Raw genomic sequence first — 5,186 nt, forward strand, 5'->3', positions numbered from 1 at the left:
GCTAACGTGGTAGTGGTGCCCAAAAAAGGTAATAAGTTTCGAATGTGTGTTGATTACAAAGATTTAAATAAGGCATGCCCGAAGGATTCATTTCCGTTGCCACACATCGATAGAATGATCGATGCGACGGCCGGGCATGAGATGTTAAGTTTCCTTGATGCCTACTCCGGGTATAACCAAATTTGGATGCACCCGGAGGATCTAGAGAAAACATCCTTCATCACCCGATATGGGACTTACTGTTATAATGTCATGTCTTTCGGACTAAAAAATGCCGGTGCAACTTACCAACGCCTAGTTAATGGGATGTTCGAAGAACAAATAGGAAAAACAATAAATGTTTATATTGACGACATGGTTGTTAAGTCCCTGAAAACATAGGACCATTTAAAGCATTTGCAGGAAACCTTCGATGTGCTCCGCAAGTACAACATGAAGCTTAACCCGGAAAAGTATGCCTTCGGAGTAAGGTCCGGTAAATTTTTGGGTTTCATGGTGTCAAGGGGAATTGAAATCAACCCGTACAAGATCAAGGACATCGAGGATATCGAGGTGGTGAATAACATAAAAGGGGTACAGAGGCTCACCGGAAGGATAGCGGCGCTGAGTCGCTTCATATCGAGGTCCTCGGACAAAAGTCATAGTTTCTTCTCGCTGCTAAGGAAGAAGAACGGCTTCGTTTGGACACCAGAGTGCCAAAAAGCTTTGCAAGAATTAAAGAAGTACTTGTCTAGCCCCCCGCTGCTGCACACACGAAAGCGGACGGGCCGTTTTTTCTTTACCTTGCTGTCTCCGAGGTAGCGGTAAGTGGCGTTTTGGTCCGAGAAGAATCAGGTACGCAATTCCCTATCTATTATGTGAGTAGAACATTGGGGGATGTGGAAATCCGGTATCCCCATTTGGAAAAGTTGGCATTGGCACTAGTGAGTGCTTCTAGAAAGCTCAATCCCTACGTTCAGTGTCATCCGATATGTGTAGTAACTACTTACCCCCTAAAAAACATCATGCATAAACTGGAATTATCGGGTAGACTGACCAAATGGGCAGTCGAAATTAGCGGGTATGATATCGAGTACAAACCTCAAACGGTCATCAAGTCCCAGATCTTGGCCGATTTTGTGGCAGATTTTGCCCCGGCTATGGTCCCCGATGTGGAGAAAGAGCTTCTGCTGACCTCGGGGAAAGACCTGGGTATTTGGTCGTTACATACGGACGGAGCCTCGAACTTCAAAGGTTCCGGGCTGGGAATTGTCCTCCGGACCCCAGCCGGGGAGGCCGTTCGACAGTCTATTAGAACAGTTAAATTGACTAACAATGAAGCCGAGTATGAGGCTATGATTGCAGGTTTGAAGCTGGCCCGAAGTATGGGGGCCGAAATAATCGAGGCAAAGTGCGATTCGCTCTTGGTCGTGAACCAGGTGAATAGCGTCTTCGAGGTCAAGGACGAACGGATGCAGAGGTACCTTGAAAACATCCTAGTGATATTACACCAGTTTAAAGAATGGACCAAGCAGCATATACCGAGGGAGCAGAACAACGAAGCCGATGCATTGGCAAACTTGGGGTCCTCGGTCGAGGGGGAAGAAATCAACCCTGGGACCACGGTGCACTTGTTAAATTCGGCGATAGAAAATGGACATGCCGATATAAACACGATGGGTTTAACTTGGGATTGGCGCAATAAGTACGTCGACTACTTGCGTGACGGAAAACTCCCGAACTACCCGAAAGAATCACGGTCATTAAGGACCAAAGCTGCACGTTTCTGCTTGGTAGACGGCCAATTATATCGACGATCTTTCCTCGGCCCCTTGGTTAAGTGTTTAGGCCCCGGTGAAATGGAGTATGTGATGAGAGAGGTGCATGAAGGAACTTGTGGCAACCACTCCGGTGCCGAGGCTCTGGTTCGAAAGATCATCAGGGCCGGTTATTACTGGAACCGGATGGACGAAGACTCGAAAATTTTTGTCCAAAAATGTGACGGGTGTCAGAAACATGCTCCGATGATTCACCAGCCCGGAGAGCTGCTGCATTCGGTGGTCTCACCTTGGCCTTTCATGAAGTGGGGAATGGACATTGTGGGTCCATTACCCTGGGCGCCAGGTAAGGCTTGTTACATTCTGTTTATGACTGATTATTTCTCTAAGTGGGTGGAAGCAGACCTTTGAGAAAAATCAGAGAAAAGGAAGTCATTGACTTCATATGGGATCATATCATCTGCCGCTTCGGTATCCCCGCTGAGATAACTTGCGATAATGGTCCTCAGTTCGTGGGTGGCAAAGTCAAAAGTTTCCTCGAAGGATTGAAAATCAAGAAAATTGTGTCGACCCCGTATCACCCGTGTGCAAACGGATAGGCGGAATCCACGAACAAAACAATAATCCAAAATCTGAGAAAGAGACTTGAAGCGTCAAAACACCATTGGAGGGAAATATTACCGGAGGTGCTGTGGGCTTACAGAACCACGTCCAAATCAAGCACGGGGGAAACCCCTTTCTCATTGGTTTACGGGGATGAAGCCCTTATCCCCGTAGAAGTTGGCGAACCGACTCTCCGATTCAGGTATACCACCGAGGAATCAAACGAGATGGCCATAGCCGTGCAGCTCGACCTCACGGATGAACTTCGCGAAAACGCGTTAGTCCGTATTGCAGCCCGGAAACAAAGAATGGAAAGATACTACAATCGAAGGGCCAATTTTCGACACTTCTAAGTTGGGGACTTGGTGCTTAGAAAGGTCACCTTGCACACCAAGAATCCCAACGACGGGAAGTTGGGTCCGAACTGGGAAGGCCCGTATATGATAACCGGAATAACGGGCAAAGGGTCGTACCAGCTCAATAGACAAATGACATGCCTTCCCAAATACCAACTTATACGGTGTAGTCCCTATAGGCGTTTTGAATGCCGTGCGATATGCCCATAAAGCATCATCCAACCTTTTAGACCAATCAATGCGATTCACATTGACCGTCTTTGCCAAGATGCTTTTTATTTCTCTGTTTGAGACCTCAACCTGACCACTCGTCTGAGGATGATATGGAGTGGCAACCCTGTGATGCACGCCATATTTTTCAAGAAGGTCAGCAAATGGTTTATTGCAGAAATGAGAGCCACCATCACTAATAATATCTCTAGGAGTGCCAAATCTAGTAAAGATGTTCTTTTTGAGAAACACATTGACTCTCCTCCCATCATTGTTAGGCAAGGCCACCGCCTCCGCCCATTTGGAGACATAATCCACCGCGACAAGAATGTATTTCAGGTCGTAGGAGCTTACGAAGGGCCCCATAAAATCAATCCCCCATACATCAAAGAGCTCCACCTCAAGAACAAAATTCATCGGAGTTTCATGCCTCCGACCTATTGTGCCCTGGCGTTGGCATTTATCACAAGAGCGTGCCAACATATTTGCATCACGATAAATGGCTGGCCAGTAGTAGCCACACTCTAGCACCTTGGCTGCGGTTCGATTTCCACTGTGATGTCCACCAACCGGAGAATCATGGCACGCCTTCAAAATATCCATCACCTCAGATTCCGCCACACATCTCCGGATCATATTGTCAGCACACGTTCTGAACAAGTAAGGCTCATCCCAACAATACTGTCGACAGTCTCTCAAGAACTTCTTCTTTTGATATGTCATCAACTCTTTAGGAACGATGCCAGTTACCAAATAATTGGCAATATCGGCATACCATGGTGCCACATCATTGGAGATGACCAAGACTCTTTCATCCGGAAAAGTGTCATCAATATCCAGCACATCAATTGGTCTCCCTGGTGCTTCAAGTCTGGAAAGATGGTCAGCTACTTGATTTTCTGACCCTTTTCGGTCTGTGACTTCAAAGTCAAATTCCTGTAGCAACAACACTCATCTTATCAACCGAGGCTTAGTATTCTTCTTCGCCATCAAATAGCGCAATGCAGCATGGTCAGTGTGAACCACTACCTTGGCACCCAACAAATAAGCCCGGAACTTTTCAAAAGCATAAACAATAGCAAGTAATTCTTGCTCCGTTACTGTATAGTTCAGCTGAGCTCCATTTAATGTTTTGCTGGCATAATAAATTGGGTGCAGGATTTTGTTTAGCCGCTGACCAAGCACAGCGCCAATTGCAAGACCACTGGCGTCACACATTAATTCAAAGGGAAGTGACCAATCTGGGGACACAACAATAGGTGCGGAGGTTAATTTCAGCTTCAACTCGTCGAACGCCTTGATGCACTTCTCATCAAAATTGAATTTGGAATCTTTTTCCAAGAGTTTTCACATTAGATTTGCAATTTTGGAGAAGTCTTTGATAAACCTTCTATAGAATCCGGCGTGTCCCAAGAAACTCCGAACTCTTTTTACTGAAACGGGCGGAGGGAGTTGTGAAATCACATCGATTTTAGCTTGATCAACCTCAATCCCTCTTTCTGAAATCTTATGGCCAAGGACAATGCCCTCCTTGACTATAAAATGACACTTCTCCCAGTTGAGCACAAGGTTGGTCTCCTCACACCGTTGTAGCACCCGATCAAGATGAACCAAACATTCATCGAATGAATATCCCACCACAGAGAAATCATCCATGAAAACTTCAAGAAAGTTTTCAACCATATTAGAGAATATGGACATCATGCAACGTTGGAAGGTAGCTGGGGCATTGCAAACAGTAATAAGATCTTCCAGCTAGCCGATCAAGCATTTGATCAATAAACGGCATAGGGAAGTGATCCTTGCAAGATGCGGTATTCAGCTTCCGGTAGTCCATACACACTCTCCAACCGGTGACAGTCCTTGTTGGAATCGACTCATTTTTAGAGTTGGGGACAACAGTGATGCCCCCTTTCTTTGGCACACACTGGATTGGGCTTACCCATGGACTGTTGGCAATCGGGTAAACCACCCCAGCATCTAGCCACTTAATAATATCTTTCTTCACCACCTCTTGCATCGGTGGATTTAATCTTCGCTAATGCTCAACACTTGGCGAACTTTCCTCCTCCAACTGTATTCGGTGCTCACAAATTCTGGAGGGAATCCCCCGGATGTTTGCAATAGTCCAACCCAAAGCTCTTAAATGCTTCCTCAATACTACGACGAGTCTTTGGATTTGGCCCTCATTCAGAAGTGATGACACAATGACTGGGAGGGTGGCATTTTCTCCAAGAAACACATATTTAAGATGGGACGG

This window comes from Lycium barbarum, chromosome 7, assembly GCF_019175385.1.
Source record: "Lycium barbarum isolate Lr01 chromosome 7, ASM1917538v2, whole genome shotgun sequence".
Taxonomy (NCBI): Eukaryota; Viridiplantae; Streptophyta; class Magnoliopsida; order Solanales; family Solanaceae; genus Lycium; species Lycium barbarum.